This window comes from Otolemur garnettii, unplaced genomic scaffold (genome assembly GCF_000181295.1).
Source record: "Otolemur garnettii isolate 467f Iridium unplaced genomic scaffold, OtoGar3 scaffold00056, whole genome shotgun sequence".
NCBI lineage: Eukaryota > Metazoa > Chordata > Mammalia > Primates > Galagidae > Otolemur > Otolemur garnettii.
The window spans coordinates 9,940,290-9,960,636 of NW_003852451.1; the positions used below are offsets into that span (position 1 = coordinate 9,940,290).

The 20,347-nt window shown below is 35.7% G+C and overlaps 1 pseudogene; it reads left to right on the top strand.

Moving 5' to 3' along the window:
* LOC111726183 overlaps positions 1-17,984 on the top strand; it is a 31,930-nt pseudogene extending 13,946 nt beyond the window's left edge.
* The last annotated feature ends 2,363 nt before the right edge of the window (positions 17,985-20,347 follow it).

The following is a 20,347-nucleotide window of genomic DNA, read 5'->3' on the forward strand; positions in this document are numbered from 1 at the left end:
CTTTTCCTTCCTTCCTTCCTTCCTTCCTTCCTTCCTTCCTTCCTTCCTTCCTTCCTTCCTTCCTTCTTTCCTTCCTTCCTTCCTCTCTCTCTCTGTCTCTCCATCTTTCTTGATAGTTTCACTTTGTCACCTTCAGTAGAGTGCTGTGATACCACAGCTCACAGCAACCTCTACTCTTGGGCTCAAGTGATTCTCTTGTCTCTCTCCATGTAGCTGGGTCTACAGGTGCCTGACAAAACACCCAACTATTTTTAGAGACAGGGTCTCTCTCTTGCTCAGGCTGCTCTGGAACTCCTAAGCTCAATTGATCCACCTGTGTCAAGCCTCCCAGAATGATAGGATTACCGGCGCCAACTAGTTTTTCTGTTTTCAATCTTTCTCAGGCTGATTTTGAACTCCTAAGCTCAAGAGATCCTTCCACCTCAGCCTCCTAGAGTGCTACAATTGATTATAGGTTTGAGCTACTGTGCCCAGCCTGATATATGTTTAAATTTATACACACGTATAAAAAATACTCAAGTAGTCCAATTGGTAAATGGAGAAATAAAGTCGATAGACAATTCACAAATGAGGGTGAATATTTATAAAATACACTGGAATGCATTCATCCTACACTAATGGTTAAATAATGTTACATAAATTACAGCAAAGTCACAGGAGTTTTCCATGATCAAAGTAGTAGTGATTAAGACATTTTATCATAAAGACACTTTCACTGAAATATTTGTAGCAGCACAATTCATAATTGCAAAGATGCAGAACAACCCAGGTACCATTTAATACGCGAATGGATTAATAAATTGTGGTATATGTATACCACAGGGAATTATTCAGCCATGAAACAAAATAGAGATCTTGTTTGTATCTTTTTTAACAAAACTGGATGGAATTGGAAGCCACTCTCCTAAGGGAAGTATCACAAGATTAGAAAAACAAACATCACGTACTTAATACTAAATTGGAACTATAGATTAATACCTACACGCTCACATGAGAGAAAAACTCAATAAAATTCAAGTGGCTGAGAAGGGGCTGGGTAAATTCCCACCCAACAAGTACACCATTACTGAGTGAAGTACACACCTAAAACTCGGACTTTAGCCTTACAAAAGCAAACTTTGTAAACTAATCATATGTACTATTAATCTGATACTAATGTGAAACCAGTAGACAACTACATGTCCACACAAGAGAAAAACACAATTAAATTCAATGGGGAGAGGGGAGAGGAATAAGTGTGGGGGATTAATAAACTCTCACCTATGGAAGAGTATACAGCACACCCCCGGATGAAGAGCTCAATCACAAATGCACACAATTCAACCAAATCATTTGTACCCTCATATTAACCTGAGATAATAAAAAGATGATAGTGTATTTAATAAAAAGTGATGAGTGTTGGGTGGTGCCTGTGGCTCAAAGGAGTGGGGCACCAGCCCCATATACCGGAGGTGGCGAGTTCAAACCTGGCCCCGGCAAAAAAAAAAAAGAGTGATGAGTGTTGTGAAACATGTTCTTCCTTTGCTTGTGGTAATGTGCATTAGTACGTTTTTCGCTAATAGGTATCAAGAAGCCTAAAACTGCTTGTACCTTTTAGCTAGACAACTTCATTTTTGTCTATCTTTCCCATGAAAAGTTGGATGGCACCCCCAGAAGTGGCTGTGCCCTAATTTCTAGAACCCATGAATATATTGCCTTCCATGGCAAATAATTAAGGTTATGGACCACCAATGAGGGCATTTTCCTAGATTATCTACACACAAACTCATAAAAGCAAAGAAATTTCTTCCCTTGGTGGCAGAAGAGATGAAACTGAAGAATCAGAGAGATTCTAAGGATGAGAAGGACTTGTTCCACTTTGAAGAAGCTGGAGAAGGGTTACAACCAAGGCAAGTGTTTGGCCTTTGGAAGGGGAGAACAATCTCCAGCCAACAGCCAGCATTGATTAGGGATCTCAATTCTACAAACACAACACAAAGAACTGAATTAGACCAACAGCCTTAAAGAGCTTGAAAGCAGATTCATTCACGTAGACATAAGTAAAAAACACAAATCTGCTGGCATGTCTATTTTAGCTCACTGAGGCCCTAATAAAACTTCTGACCTATATAACTGTGAGATAATAAATAAATGTTTTAGCCTGCTAAATATATTGTAATTTGTTACAGCAGTAACGGAAAACTTATATAACTCCTAGGATTACTTTTCACTTGATAATTAGCCTGCTACGTGACCTTGAACAAATCAGTTGTCCTGGTTGGCCTCAATCATCTCACCAATAAAACAAATGTGCTGGTCTATTTAGACACATCTCAATACTACTGCAGTGTGGGCAAACAGTGAAAATGAATGCTACTTGCCATATGTCTAATTGTTTAATATGTATAAATCAGCACATTATAAAATATATTCTAGTCTCCAACCTTGGCATACATAGATTCAAAAAATCAAAATTGAAATATACATGAACAGCTATAATTTTTATATGACTGGAAGTCAGTAAACTGTCAACGACAACTGGTTTATTATGGTACTACTTCAGGTTTTTTGGTAAATGTGCTGACAATTTTAAAATGAGTCATAAATTGAACATACATAATTCATACATTGTTATTTGTTTCATAATATTTCTTTCCTTTGCCTTTATTTCAGGAAAATTATAAATAATGCTACTACATATTTATTATATAATTTCTGTTCTTTTGGCATTGTTATCAGTTTGGGCAGTCTCTTTTAGTAATTCAGTCCTTATGTAAATTTTATTGATATTAATTGGGAGAAACTTCATGCTGATAAGGCAATAATACGTGTAATCATCAGTAACATGTAAGTAATACTCAGGTGTGAAAATGAATCATAATTGTAACCTAAGATGCCTAAATATTTTAGTAATTGTACACATGATAGATCATCATCACACAGAGTATTAAATATTTTGCTTTAATTTCACATATTACTATCACTTATGATGTAATTTTAGTAAGTTTTTTGAAAAGTAAATTTATTTCAGGTTAATGTGAGGGTACAAACAACCAGGTCAAAATATTTGATTTTGTTCTGTAAAGTCCCTCTTGTGGCCAAACTCCCTCGCCTTGTGCCCGTTCAGTGAAAGCACCCAACACCCTCCCCCTTCCCCTTGCTCATTACTCCTCTCCTCAACTTGAATGGCAATGAGTTTTCTTTTATTGGGCATGCATCAGATCATTTACTGGCTGGCTTCATAGTATTACTGAATACATTGGATAATTGTTTTCCTATTCTTGTGAGACTTTACTAAGAAGAATGTATTTCAAATATATCTAGGATATCACAAAAGTTATGAAGTTGCTATCTTTTTTATGGCTGAATAGTATTTCATGGTGTGCATGTACCACAATTTGTTAATCCATTCCTGAGTTGATGGACGTTTAGGTTCTTCCCATGTCCTGGCGATTGTAAATTGAGCTGCAATAACTAGTGCAAATGTCCTTATGATAAAATGATCTTTTTTTCTGAGTAGGTGTCTGGCAGTGGGACTGTGGGGTCAGATGGGAGAGCTAATTTGAGACCTTTGAGGATTCTCTGTGCTTCTTTCCAAAGGGCCTGTATTAGTTTGCAGTCTCCCCAACAGTGTAAAAGTGTCCCTCTGTCTCCACATCCACACCACCATCTATAGTTTTGGTACTTTGTGATGTGGGCTAATCTTACTTGAGTTAGGTCATACCTTAGTGTGGTTTTAATTTGCATTACTCTGATGATTCTGATAATGAGCATTTTTTTCCTGTTTGTCTGTCTTCCTTAGAGAAGGTTCAATTTATGGCTCTTTCCATGTCTCTTTCCCAGTGATAAACGGGATTGTTAGGTCTTTTTTTGTTGATTAATTTGAGTTCCCTGTAGGTCCTAGTAATTAAGCCTTTGTACAATTCAAAACATGCAAATATCTTTTCCCATTCTAAAGGTTGTCTATTTGCTTTGGTTGTTGTCTCCTAAGCTGTACAGAAGCTTTTCAGTTTAATTAAGTCCAATTTATTTATATTTGTTGTTACAATTGCTACAGAAGTCTTTTTCATGTAATCTTTCTCCAGGCCAATATCTTGAAGTGTTTTCCCATGCTTTCTTCAAGAATTTTTATCATTTCATGCCTTAGATACAAATCTTTTATCCATATTTAATCAATCGTTGTGAGTAGTGAAAGGTGTGGGTCCAGTTTCAGTCTTTTACATGTGGATATCCAGTTCTCCCAGCACCATTTATTGAATAGGCATTCTAGACAATGCAGTTAATCAATGCAGGCAAGAAAAGGAAATAAAGGGGATCCAAATGGGGGCAGAGGAGGTCAAACTTTCACTATTTGCCAATGATATGATCTTATATGGAGATAACCCCAAAGTCTCAACCACAAAACTCCCAGAAGTGATCCAAAAAATACAGTAATGTCTCAGGAAATAAAATCAACATCCACAAAAGGATTTGTGAATATCAATTGGATGTTGATTGGACACTGATTTGACTATTGACTGGATATTGTTTGGATATTGATTGGATATTGATCAAACATTGCTTTGATGTTGGCTGTATATCGATTGGATATTGAACTAGATATTGATCGGATATTGGCTATTGATTGGCTATTGATTATATATTGATTAGGTATTGGATATTGATTGGCTATTGATAGGATATTGATTTGATGGTGATTAGATACTGATTGGACACTGAATTGGCTATTGATTGGATACTACATTGAATATTTATTTGACATTGGAAATTGATTGGATACTGGATTTAATATTAATGGATAGTGGATATTGATTGGATACTGAATATTAATTGGCTATTGATTGGATATTACCCTTTGTATATGCCAATAACAGCTAAGTTGAGAAACCAAGCAAAGACACAATTCCCTTTGTGGTAGCTTCAATGAAAATGAAATGCCTAGAAATACACCTAACTAAAGAGGTGAAGGATCTCTACAAAGAGAATTATGAAACTTTAAGAAAAGAAGTAACAGGAGACATTAACAAATGGAAGAACATACCATGATCCTGGCTGGAAAGAATCAACATTGTGAAAATGTCTATACTTCCCAAATCAATCTAGAGATTCAATGTAATCCCCATTAAAATACCAACATCATAGTGTCAAGATTTTGGGAAAAAATTCTTCATTTTTTATGGAACTAGCAGAAAACCCATGTTGCCAAGGCAATTCTTAGTAATAAAAACAAAGCTGTGGGCAACACCCTACCACACTTTTGGCTATACTACATGTCCATAATGATCAAAACAGCATGGTACCAGCACAAAATAGAGACATTGACATTTGGACCCAAATAGGAAACCATGAAATAGAATTAATATCTTACAGCAACCTGATCTTTTATAAACCAAATAAGAACACACAATCGGGAAAACAATTCCTATTCTACAATGTAATTTTCATCAAATTTCAAGGCACTATCTAAATCCAAGTGCTACTACTAAAGTTCTTTCAACATCTAAGATGCTAGTATATATTTAAGAAAATAAGAAAAACATTATTTGCAATTGATTCTAATCTTTCATCAGGCAAATTTATTTTTGATCTATTATAGGGAAAATAGTATATTTAGAAATTGGTTTTGGAATTATTTTTATTTGAATATTCTGCATAGAATTAGAAAAGTTTTTGTTTTCCTCATGTTATATTGGAGAGCTAGTTGTGTTATTTCCCATTCAGTTAAGAATGTATTTGCAAGCTTTTGCTAACACTGATAGTAGTTAATCTTTCATAACAAATAACTGAATAGTAAAAATTCAAAATAATTTAAATTTCTAGAAAAGATAAAATTTTCTCTTTATTTGCAGATTTGTTGTACATTGTACCATATGTAAATTAAATCTAATTATTATAATAACATTTAGTCATCATTTCCCTTGTGTGTTTGAGCAGTTTTAAAGGCAAATGCTATATATTTCATGAAGATATTCCATTTGGGAACAGTCCATAAATATGATGTATAAATTTTAATGGTTCCAAAAAATGTCATCACTATCAATACAACTAAGTCCATCTTTACGAAAAACAAGATCAAAATATGTGTCACACATGGCACAAATAATGTTTCTAGGTTCTCGTACAAATTCTTGTACAAAAGTCATGCAAACCTTTTACTTTGCCATATTTGTTAGACCCAGTTGCATAAACTTGTACTCAACAACATTGTAATTTATTTTAATATAGCTGGTTTATAGTTTTTACAATTTTGCCTTATTAAATTGTCTTGTAAAAATAGAATTATTTTAATTGTAGCAATTAGTCCATATCTATCTTGTTGCAACTATGAAAAAGGGGTAACATTTTTCTTTATAGTTGATTATGGTTATAGTCATAATTAGACCTTATATCTACATGCATATAAATGTAAGTTTAAGGAATGAGAAGTTTTTATATTGGAAATGTATTCTTCAGCTGCCATGGGTCATAAATATACTATTTTTTGAGTATCTCCTTGGAATGGAAAGGGTAGAAAGAGAATGAATACTTTCTGCTACTAAACTGATACTCGCCATGAAAGAATTAATGCAATCGTGCTTTTTGAGAGGAAATAGATGAGTTTACTAGTTTTTATTTTTTCTCACCTATGAACATTCACAGGTTAAATCATCCCTGCACTGTGAAGCAGTTTATGTCTCCAACATTATTAAAGGCATGACCAACAAAACTCCCTGACATTAAAACTTAGTAACTTTTTTGTTTTAAGGGCAATACACCTGAAGAAATTTGCCTCTGAAGCCGGAACAGTACTAGTGATACACGTGATGCTCAGGTGTCTATATATAAAGTACTGGATTTACTACTGGCTCCCCACCAAGAAGACTGATTGCAATTCTCTGGGGATCTTTGTGATAATGTACCTAATGAATCTAATCTTTCTGTTGAGAATGCTTTACATAATTTATTTTTGTTTTGGTAAAATATATAAAACAATTATGTGAAAAATAATACCCCCTCCCCATGATAGACTTAAGTTAAAATAAAATTGAGAACCTGAATAGAACAATAGAAACCACCTATTTAATTTTCTTTATCTTTCCTATTAGAAAACTATAGCCCAGAGCAGGGAAGTCACTTGTCCAGGTCATCAGTCCTCAAAATGAACAAAACAGGACTAGACCTTTCGCCACCTAATTCCTAGGATCCTTATCAGTGTATGTTGATGCAGATACATTAGTCTAGTGAGAGAAAATAGAATCTTTATGAAGGTGCAAGGATTTATGTAAAGTTATGGGAATACGTACTTGAAGCTAAAGAGTTTTCTATAATTTTACCCTTAATATTTTTTCATTTTTTTCTCTAAGTATATATTTAATACAATCTGTGGAAAAGTATACCTCAGGGATGGATTTTATAAAATTTCTTAATATATGAGAGCAGACACCAATAAAACACAATATAAGTGAAATTATAAAATAACCTCAAATGCTGAAAAGTGCTTGGATAAAAGTAGAAATTTAGAGCTGAGAATTTTTTTATAGAATTTCCATTAAGTTTGACAGCTGTTTCATTACCAGATTTGATTCTTTGTAATAATATATTGTAAAATGATAATCCTTTTACCAGTATAAAAGGGTCTTATAATTTAGGTAGGTAATAAGAGCCTGATAAAAAATCTAAAATTTTTTACATCGTAATTTCTTCAGTCTTGCAATGACTTTTATGTAAAATGTTAAGAAAAAATATATGTCTAAAACATGTGAAGAATAAGACAATTTAAAAGTGATGAATAACCAAATTACATGGTAACTGTAATGGGGAAAGTCTGACTTCTCTGTACTCAATCTAATTCGAGCTCATTTATTGGATCACAAAGGTTTCCCAAGGTAAAAAGCAATTAGTCTTCATAGTTGTAAAAATTACATTTAACCTCAGGTTTAAGTGAATGCTTAATGGAATAGTATCTGCAGCATAGAGTGATATTGGACAGAAATTGTTGCTCTAAATGCAAAAACATTTCCGCTTGAGAAAACAAATCGCTACCCAGAAACTTGGTGGTTTAGATATAGAAAGATCATTAGAGAGCATAATGTGAAAGAACAAGAATGGGAAAGTTACTTATCTAAGGTCAAGTAGAAAAACTCAGAGAAAACATTATTAAATTGTCAAATTAGGGAAGACAGGAAAGAAATTTTTAAAACAACTTGAAGAAGCAGACATTCACACAGGCTCAAAGTAACACTGTGCCTATTACTTATAAATTATGAAAGAAAAAAGTAAATTTACAATGGAGAAATATAGCAGACACCACGTTAATGAAAAGGTAACACTTATCACTCTCAACAATGGGACAAACTGACATTATATAGCTTTTGGTGGAGTACAGTGAGAAGGACACAACATCATATAGGCTGTATTACTGCCAAACATCTTTGACCTGAATATAATATAAATAAATTATTTAGGCACTTTCACATTGTAGGATATCCTTCATAAATTTAGCATAGACTCTAAACAAATACTACATGTTCACATTTATAAGGGGGAGCTAAATGAGAGAAATATATGGTCATAAAATGGTGAAATGGACATTAAAAACTAAAGAAGGGGGGTGACTGGGGGACGAGGGATGAAAATCTACCTATCAGGTACAATGTACACTATTCCAGTGACGGGTATCCAGACACCTTGACTTCACCATGACACAATTTGTCCATGTAGCAAAAATCACTTGTACTCCATAGTTGTTAGTTAAATGAATAGAAATACAGTAAAGAATGTGTTTGTTTAGAAGAAATATTCTAGACCACAGACACCAAAAGAATGATAACCAAATACCATGGTGATCTCAGATCAGACTGTCAATTTGAAAAATAAAAAAGAACTATAATGAGCACTATTGGGATGATTGAGAAAATTCTAAAATAGAATATATATTGGATAATAGTCCGATGTTGAATTTATTGGATGTTGTAATGGTATTGTAGTAATATATGAATGAGAAAGAAAAAGAAAGATCTCTTAACAATTGATTAATCTAAGTGAAGATTAAACAGGTATTCATTTTGCTATTCTTGCAATTTTTCTAATTAAAACATTAAAACAAAGCAACAACAACTCTTTCTGTACCAATGCAGAACAATATATGTGCTTAGTATTATGATCTCCAAGTTAACTTTGCATATTTTGAAGTTTCCCTGGACCAAATTTGCATATCCCTTACTTAATTTAAAGGCATGTGTGCTTTTACAAAATAGAAATATTCAGAAATGAAAAGAATAACATAAATCTTATTCAATCCATATATCGTACCACAATTGTCAAGTGAGTGCACCAAAATCAAATCCCTACATTATGGTATTATCTGAATTACCAACCAAAAAAGAAAAAAAGAAAAAAGAAAATAAATGGTTCACAGGAGATGGCTTTAAAGTCCCAGTTAACAATAAGTTGCAATTCATTTATGAGCATGAGACAATTATTATGTTAAAACTATTATTCTGGGCATTGCCTGTGGCTCAAAGGAGTAGGGCGCCGGCCCCATATGCCAGAGGTGGTGGGTTCAAACCCAGCCCCCGCCAAAAACTGCAAAAAAAAAAAAAACAAAAAACTATTATTCTAATATGTTGTTAAAATTGCTCCGAATCCATTAGCATAGTCTTGGCATTATATAAGTTGACATCTCTCCTTCAGTTAGTTTAGGCAACTCACTATAGTTCTACCTATAGTTCTAAGTTTTGCCCCCGCCCCACTACACTGGGTTCCAAGAAAGCCCTGACAGACATTTTCCATATTTCACTATCATGGCAAGAATGACCACCATGACTATGGCCCTCAACACAAAAATGCCATGCTCCTGACATTAAATTGAAATCACCAAAAAAAGGCCTTTGCTTTTAGTTCAAACTTTCATATTTCAGCTAATGAATTAACATTTAAAACTATGTCAGGGTAGTATCACCATGCAGTGAACAATTCAGCTTGGTCTTTGGAAAAATTTTTGCCTGTTCTTCAGTGTTTTTGGATTTTTTAAAATATGTAAGTCTATTACTATTCTAAGGAAAAATGATAAGAATCATTAAGGTTTGACGACTAATAGGACACCTACAAAAATTCACGTAGATAGAAGGAATAAGTTCTGATATTTGACAGCACTCCAAATGGCAATAGCTAACAATAATGTATTGTATATTTCAAAATAGCTAGGGAAGATCTGGAATGTTCCCAATGCAAAGATATGATAAATGTTTGAAGTGATGGATATACTTATTACCCTGATTAAACCATTACACATTACATGCACGATTCAAGGTATCATATGTATCCTACTAAATGCACAATTATTACTTATTAATAAAAAATGTATTCACTATGTGTTAAATAAATGTTTGAACAGGTAAATAAAAAGAGAAATAGATACATATCTCATCATTTAGTGAAAGAAATTATCGTACCTGCCAAAGTGTGTGATTCTCCAGTCTTACATGCTGATTGTGTTAAACTGAAAAAAAATTAAATTAGTATGTAAAAAAATGCAATAAGCTATATAAGAATTAGCAGAGTAGATCATAGGTATAAATGTGAAATGCAAAACTACAAAGCTTCTAGAAGAAAATTTGGGAGAAAATCTATGGACGTTGGGTTGAGTAATGAATTTTTAGATGCAAAACCAGAACTATGATTTATGAAAGAAAAGTTAAATGAGTTGTATTTTTTTTTTTGAGACAGAGTCTCACTCTGTTGCCCCAGGCTGAAGTGCCATGCAGTCAGCCTAGCTCATAGAAACCTACAACTCCTGGGTTCAAGTGATCCTCCTGTCTCAGCCTCCCGAGCAGCTGGAACTACAGGCACCTACCACTATGGCTGGCTAACTTTTCTATTTTCAGTAGAGATAGGATCTTTCTATTGCTCAGGTTGGTCTCAAACTCCTGAGCTCAAGGGATCCCCCCACATTGGCCTTCCAGAGTGCTAGGACTACAGGAATTAGCCACTGCACCTGGCAAAGTTGAACTTTTTTTGTTTTTAAGACGCTCCCACGGACGAGAAAGTGAGCTCTGCCGTGGAGGGAGCGCGGTGAGTATAAGGGCAGTCTCTCTCCGGAACAGAAACTCCGGAGCTAGCACGCGGCTAGGGCAGCAAAGAAGGACCCCGGAGCCAACGAGCTCAGCTACATAGCCCCAGGAAGCCGAGTCGCCCCCCAAAGTCGAACTTTTTAAATAAGAAAAAAAATATTTGCTACTAAAAAGGATGCGGTAGGGAAATGAGGGATGGAGAGAAGGGAGGAGGAAGGGGGATGGTCATGGTATATGGCACACCTTTGGGGCAGGACACAATTACAAGAGGGACTTTACCTAACAACCGCAATCAGTGTAAGCTAATTCTTTGTACCCTCAATGAATCCCAAACAATAAAAACAATTAAAGAAAGATATTATTAAGAGAATCAAAAGACAAGTCACAGCCTGGGGAACATATCTTCCAAACATATATTTCATAATGAAATTCTATCCAAAATATGCTAAAGAAAATCCTAAGATTCAAGACCATGATGTCACAAAGAAAGCAAAGTAGAAGATATGAGCCTTTATCCCCCTCCCAGAATTCAAATGTGAACAGCTATCCACAAGCCACAGTAGTGCTGAGAGGGCTAAAGGGCCCCTTAAGAATCTATTGCAACACAGTGTAGCAAAATATCAAAATGAAAAATGTCCACACAGAATAGCTGATGAAATCAGTATACCTGAGATGCCAGGAGATGGCTCAGAAAAATGAAAGAAGGCACAGGCTGTCAATATCAGCCACATATTGGGATTACAGTGGACATCAGTTCTCTGCTCTGTGGACAATACCTGCATCTTTTCCCACTGAGATAACCAAGAGCCATTTTTCCTTTGGGGAACACCAGAGAGGAAGATGTGGCTGCACCCTCCTCACTCCAAGAAACACTGGGAGATGTGCTTCTTCAGGACTCAAGCTGCCAGCCCTCCCAATCCCATGTATACCCTGATACTTAGGCCAAGACTTTCATACAAGTGCATCTACTCCCTATGACAGATTTTTGGCTGTACTGAGGCTTACCACACCTCAAACACTGATGTTATTGCCATTGTCAGCTTGTCGACATCCTTTACGCTCTGTAGGCAAAGATGCTCTGCACACGCCCACACTCTGAGCACCAGCTCAGATGCCATTAAGAGTTCACTCGGGTTAGAACCACAGATATGAGACTGTGTGTGCATGACCACACCTCACACAGCAGATTAATGCCATAGTGAACAAGCAGACACACTGGGAACAGTTGGATGTCTCTAAAAAACTACAAATGGAACTACTTTGTGACACAGTATTCCCACTTCTGGATGTATATCCAGAGGAATTGATATCAGTACATCATGTAGTAGCTATACTACCATGTTCATTGCAGCATTATTTATAATACCCAACATAGAGAAGCAACCTAATTGTCTCTCAGTTGATGAATGGATGATGAAAATGAAGTGTATATACACAGTGCTAGACTATTAATACTCAGCCTTTGCAATGAAGGAAATCCTGTCATTTACTATATCACAGATGTACCTTGAAGACATTATGATAAGTTAATAGCCAGGTATAAAAATATAAATACTGCATGATCTTACTGAATTGTGGAATCTGAAAATCACAAATTCATAAAAGTAGAGAACGGGGATATATTGGGCAAACTGTATAAAGCAGGGGTCCTCAAACTTTTTAAACAGGGGGCCAGTTCACTATCCCTCAGACCATTGGAGGGCCGGACTGCGGGCCCCGGGACAAGTTGGCTGCTAAGCAGGACAGGCAGCGGTGGCGGCAAAAACACCTGGTAGTCCGGATAAATGTCCTAGGTGGGCTGCATGTGGCCTGCAGGCCATAGTTTGAGGATACCCGGATAAAGTATCAAACAGAATAAGTCTCTGAGATCTATTGCACAGTAAGGTGACTATAGGAAATAACAATGCATTGCATATTATTTCAAAATTAATAAAAGTGAACTTCAAATGTTCTTATCACAATGATAAATATGTGAAGTTATAGTTATGTAAATTCTATTGATACAATCATTCTACAGTGTATATACTTGATGAAAACATTACCTCATACCCTGTACATATATACAATTACTATTTGCCAATTAAAAATAACAAAATAAAAAAACATATTAATTAAAAAGTGAGGTAAAACTGTTAAAACTCCATAAACAAACCGATTTTATAAAGTCTTAATAGACATCTTACCAAAAAAGATACATACAGATGGAAAACAAGCATATATTCAACATCATTTGTCATTAGATAAATTCAAGGTAAAATGAGAAATCACTTCACACCTATAAAAATGGCCAACCTTCATTTAAAAAAATACTGGCTTTATCAAGTGCTATAGAAACTATGTTGAGAAGCAGGAACTCCTATAGTTTGATCATAGAAATACAAACTGGGGCAACTACTTTGGAAGATGATTTGATAGAGTCTTAAAAATCTATATGCACACTTACATGGAATCCAGTATTTGCACTCCTTGGTATTTATACAAAAGAACTGAAAATTAACATGCGCACAAAAATCTGCACGATGTTTATATCAGCTTTATTCATAATCTCCATTACCAGAAACAATCAAGATGTTATTCAGTAGGTGTACCGATATACAAACTACAGTACAGCCATACAGAGAGATATTATTCAGCAATAAAAAGGAATAATCAGTAGGTGTACAGACATACAAACTATGGTCTAGCCACACAGAGAGATATTACTCAGAAATAAAAAGGAATAAGGAATCTATTATTGTGCAATAGATCTCAGAGACAAAGGCATAGACAAATATTAAATGCATTTTTCTGTATGAAATAAACCAATCTACAAAACCTGGATGCTGTATTGTTGCAAACATAAAACATTCTGGAATGTAAAGAAGATAAACATCTCATAGTTGCTAAGGGTACAGGGTGAGCAGCTTGAGTAATTGAAACATAGGAGATTTTTGAAAGGGAATTGAAACTCTCTCTCTCTCTGTCTCTCTCTCTGTCTCTCTCTCTCTCTCTCTCTCTCTCTATATATATATATATATATATATACACAGTGATGCAGTCATGGGAGTTACAAATATTGCCTTTGTGGAAATCAACAAAACCATACAGCACATAGAGTGAAGAGTGAATCTTCATATATGCTAATTAAAATAAAATTAGAGGATCCCAGGAAATAATGTAGACTGTGACAAGACAACCTAACTATACTATAAACATGTGAAACACCCTTATAGAAGGCAGTGCAGAGGGGGAATTGCTGAATCAGCGAGACAAAAAAGAAGTTTTCAGAAACTACAGATACACTATACTCCAGTCATAAAATTGTTTCTCAGTGGTGAATGAATTAGCAATTCTGAAATTCAGATAGCACTATACGTGCATACTGGAATTAAACAATTTAGCAAACATATTGTGAATAGTGGAAGTCCAGCTTCTCAACATACGTGTTAGAGATTACAAATAAGCAAGGGAAAGAGGCTGGAATGATTCACATGGTAACCAACTAGAATTAGAGACATGACTATGAACTCATTTTTAACTTATTGTAAACAATGTGACTCCACATAGAAATATTTTTAGATCTGTGTATATACGGTGGGAGTATATAAACTTTTCTCTTCTTGCACTGTCAGCTCAGAGAGTCCAAAAGCAACAACTTACCAACACTATGCTCACCTAATGCCCCAATCGTGGTTTCTGATGTAATTTTTCACCTAAAGGAACCAGCATTCCTTGTAGAAATAACTAATTCTAACAGTGGAACAAGAAATGAATAAGATGAACCTTGAGCATTTTATACTGACAAAAAGTAAGCAGTGGCTTAAAAAAAGAAAGCCCATAACGATAAAGTGTTTTGATGGAAAAAATAAATGGGCCAATCAAACATTGAAACAATGGCCAAAGCTGAAAAACTTCAGCAACAAAGTAAGTAAAGCACTGTCATACTTATGTAAATATGTGATTGAACACAAATAAGGAGAAGAGACAAATCTCACATACAGGAAAGTTCCAAACAGTTTGTGTAGATACATAGCCTTCAAGAAAGGAGAGCATAACTCCCCATTTCTTAAGAATGGGCTATGATCAGTGACTTCCTTCCAAAAAGTAGACAATGGAAAGGGGTAATAAAGGAGGAACTTTATAATGGAGAAAACTGTCAACTTCTGCTCAATTAACAAGCTCAACATCAATGATGATAAATCATGTGGGCAGTCTGGCTATTGATATTATAAGATTTGCACCTAATATCTGTAATGTTTCTCCCTAAAACCCACCGTCCCAGTTTAATCATTAGACTAATATCAGACAAATTCCTAGAGGACCATCTTATGTAATACCTGACCAGTACTCCACAATAATTATTAAAGTCATCAAAAATAAGGAAAGTCTGAGAAACTACCAAAGCCAAGAGGAGCCTAAGGAGACATGACAACTAAATTTAATGTGATATCGATCCTGGTTGTGGTGCTGGGACAGAAGGACATTAGTGAAACAATGAGGAAATCTGAATAAGTGATGGATGTTTATTGATATCAATGTATTAATATTGGTTTATGAGTATGTACTAACATAAGCGGTTAAAGTCAATAATAGGGGAACTGTGTGTGTGTTGAGGGAAGGTGATTTGGGAATGCCCTGTATAGCTTTTGAACTTTTCTGTAAATCTCAAACTATGCAACAATAAAAACTTTATTTACGGGAAAATATATATATATATATATATATATGATATGATACATTCTTAAAAATCTATATACACATTTACATGGAATCCAGTATTTGCAATCCTTGGTATTTACACAAATGAACTGAAAATTAATGTGCGCAGAAAAATCTGCACATTATATATTTCCCTAAATAAAGTTTTTATTTTTGCATAGTTTGAGATTTACAAAAAAGTTGTAAAAGCAGTACAAGGTGTTCGCAAAATATCTCCCCCCAACACACACACAGTTCCCCTGTTATTGACCTTATATATAGTTTTATATATATATATATATATAGTGAGAGAGAGACTATATATATAGAGAGAGACCAGTTAAAATATGCATCTAGCTCCAGTTTCTGACAAGCATTCTAATTTCCTGTCAAAAAGTCAACCCTCAGATGGCCTTAAAGGTGAAGATGGGTCACAACAGTGCTTTTCAACTGTTCTTATCTCACAGCTCGCTTGAGCCTATAGTTAAACTTCTGTGACACACTTAAATTATACTGATCAAAAAAAAAAAGAGTTTAAAAAAAGAATATATTTACTATGCTTTGAATGTCTTTAGAAAAGAATTTAATTATTGAGCTTTAAAATTTTTACAGCACGCCTAAGAGCTTCTCACTGCACACTAATGTGTCACAGCACGGTGGTTGAAAATCACTCGGTTAGAAGGACTGAAAAACTAAAATTAGGGAGGAAAATCCTAGACAGCAAAAAGGCTGTTGGACTCCATGATGAGAGGACATGGCAACACAGAATAAGTGAAATCCAGGTCCTGCAGACTGGGAATGTAATTGGAGGGCTTTTGTATTATTTATCCTCCTGCCGAAGGTGAATCATTGCCTGCCCCATTACACCAGCAGAGTTTAGCAGGTTATGACCGGGGAAGCCTTTTAATCTTGGTTTCAAATGGGAGAAATCAATCATTCATTCTACGAATATTTATTGAAGGCCTACTGTATGCCAGATAATATGAGACACATCACGGAGGAGAGAAAGCCATGAAGAGAAAAAGATATGCTTTCACAGAAGAGAAACAAAGGAAGCAAAGCTATCTAATGTTAAATACAAGTAGGAAAATCTACAGTCTGTCATGTGATGAATGATGCTAATCAGAAAAATAAAATGAGAAAGGAAAGTGAAGTGGGAATTTTGATTTCAGACAAAATAGTTAAGTGACATCACACTGAGATGATAGGCGAATAAGGGTCTTAAAGAAGTGGAGTACTGACCTTTTCAAACATCTCAGAAAAGATTCCATTCCAGACAGAGGAAAGAGCAAGCGCAAAGGCATACCTGATGTATTTGAAAATAACAATGCAAATGTGACTGAAGTAGAGTAAGAGAAGAAATAGTGGAAGACAAATATGTAGTGAAAATGGGAGAGGGAAGGTTATGTAGACTTTGATTCTTACTCTCGGAGAGATGAAAAGGCATTACAGGGTCATAAGGAGAGAAGAGATATTTTAACAGGATCATGCTAAAAACAGACTTCTGAGTGAAAATAGAATGAATAAAAAGGGTCAGAATTAGAGAGAATCGATATAAGGCTATTTTCATAGTCCAGTCAAGAGATGATGCTATCTTGGACCAGAGTAGTATTTCTGAGTGGAAGAGGTGGGAAGTGTTAAGAGTCTGGATGTAATTTGAAGACAAAGGTAATACATTTGCTGACTAATTCAAAGTCAGGTATGAGGCAGAGGTATCATATTTTGTTTGTTGGTGTCAGGACCTGGAAACAGTGCGGACGTGACTTATGGAGTTAGGGAAGACAGAATCAGAGTGAAAGTTCCATTAGGAACTTACAACGTTTACGGTATCTGTTGGCCATTCAAACAAGGGTAAGAGTAGGGAGTTGATACAAGAATTCAGAGATCAATTGGGCTCCAAGAAGCAGAGGCAGCGGCGGGGAGCAGGAGGAGCTGGTGTCCGGCATAGTCACGGCTGGCGCTCTGGTGTAGAAAGCAGCAGACTATGTCTGGAGCAAGGATTTCTGGGACTACCTTATGAGTACGCACTTCTGGGGCCCAGTAGCCACCTAGGGTCTGGCCGTGGCTGCCATCAATGACATGAACAAATCTCTAGGAATTATCAGTGGGCGGATGACATTTGCTCTCTGTTATTCTTTGATATTTATGAGATTTGCCTACAAGGTGCAGCCTGGACACTGGCTTCTGTTTGCATGCCATGCAACAAATGAAGTAGCCCAGATCCTCCAGGGAGGACGGCTTATCAGATATGGGACGATCAAAAAGGCATCTGCATAACAAGGGAAAATAAAGATCCCGCTTTTAAAGGAACAGCATCACCAGCTACTTCTGCTGAATCACAGATTCCATCATCACAGTCTTGCTAGGGAAAATAATGCCGAACGCTATTTTTGCTAGCCGCACTATTTTAATAGAAATAGTCTAGACTCTGTAAACTAACTCTCTGCTGCCTTACTGAATATTTTACTTTTCATAAAGAGTAGCTCAAAATATGCAATTACTTTAGTGATTTCTGATAATGGTTTTATCTGCAGTCATATGTATATTATCTATTAAAATGTGTTCAGTGAAAAATTGAAGAGAACAAAATTTGTAACTACTAGGAATTAAGTACTCAGAACTCTTGATTTTTTCTTTAATGACAGCAAGGCAACCAACAGCTGGCCACATACCTAAATTCTTATCCCTGGTATTTAAAAATGTTACCTGTGTATTTCCATGCACTGTGCATATTGAGGTGCTGTAACTTAATGGCAATAAATGATTTAAATATTTGTTTAAAAAAATAATTCAGAGATGAAGACGGAAGTTTTAGCTGGCAATTCATATTGAAGAGCCATTTGTTCATTTAAGAATTACTAGCCATTAGTTTATTCCAGAATGTGAATGAAACAACCAAGGGGATGTGGAGACAAAATTCCAGAAAAGTTCTCATGTGAGAGTCCCGAAGAGAGAGCGCAAAGGGTCTTTTTTTTTGCAGTTTTTGGCTGGGGCTGGGTTTGAACCCACCACCTCCAGCATATGTGGCCAGTGTCCTGCTCCTTTGAGTCATAGGTGCTGCCCTGCAAAGGGTCTTTAACTTAAGAAGTTGGAGATATGGAGAGAAATCTGCCAAGAGACTAAGAAGTAGTAGCCACCCATGTAGATAGAAAATCAAGAATGTGATGTGCCAGAAACCAATTTAAGAATGAGGAAATAAATAACTGTATCAAAAACTGTCTATTCTGGCTGGGCACGGTGGCTCATGTCTATAATCCCAGCACTCTGGGAGGCTGAGGAGGATGAATTGCCTGAGCTCACAGGTTCGAGACCAGCCAGAGCCAGAGCTAGACTCTGTCTCCAAAAAATAGCTGGGCGTTGTGGTGGGCACCTGTAATCCCAGCTACTTTGTAGGGTGAGGCAAGAGAATGACTTAAGCCCATGAGTTTGAGGTTACTGTGAGCTGGGAAGCCACAGCACTCTACCATGGGTGACAAAGTGAGAGTCTGTCGCAAAAAAAAAAAAAAAAGAAAAAAAGAAAAAGAAAGAAAAGAAAAGAAAGACAATCAACTGCCTATTCATAAAGTATGACTAAGTGTGGGGAATAAACTTTGGTTTTCGCACAGTGAAGGGACCATGGTGATCTTAACAAGCACACTTTCGGTGGTGGTTTATTATGGCAGGACAAAAACCTGAATGGTGTGAGTTCAATAGAGAAACAAATAAGAGGACTGAATTGGGGATAATGAGTGTAGGGAACACTTTGAGGCGTTTACTATAAAGGGATGGACAAAAAAGAAACTGTAGCATATCATTCAATTTATATAAATTATATGGTCAGAAATAGAGTATTGACAATGAAGGTAAGAAATAGAAAAATTGTTGAAAATAATGCCCTGAAATAAAAAGAAAAATTGGATTTTCTGTATAAGAGCAAGTAGCCATAACCACAGCTTGCTCATCCATAGTTAAAGAAACAAAATCAGAGTATGTACATACAGATATTAGCATCTTATGATGACTCTTTTTGGAGAAAGCTCTTACCCTGCTCCACTTAGGCATGTTCCTCACCTCTAACATAAGCAGAGTTAGAAGCTTGTTATCCTGCATTTAAGGACCACCACAGACAGGGATCTAATTCATATTCTTGGAAATCTGGACAGTTCTGGATGGTCTAACTGCTTTAGTGGCAGAGCCAGAATAATGTAGCTTGGTTGAAATCAGTTTATACTACTATGCTGAGGTCAAAATTACACAGAATTTTACATGGGCCACATATGGACCCCGGTTGAGAGAAACACTGGAAAAAAAACAAAACACTTAGATGAATAGCTATCCCGGATATTAAAATACCTGGGATGCAGAGAAATCAGTATTCAGAGAAAAATTTATAGGTATAAAAGTTATTATGGAAAAATAGAAGCAAGTGATGGAATTATTTAAATAAAATACAATTCAGTCAAGTAAATCCACAATAACTAAGAAAATGACATGAAGCCTATGTTACCCAGTTTGACGAAAATTTTTCAAATTGTATATGAAAACACCACACTGTACCCCATGACTGTATTAATGTCCACAGCTATGATTTAATACAAATAGAAAAGAAAAGAATAATTAAACATATATTAGACAATATTAATGAAGGAAAAGTGTAAAAT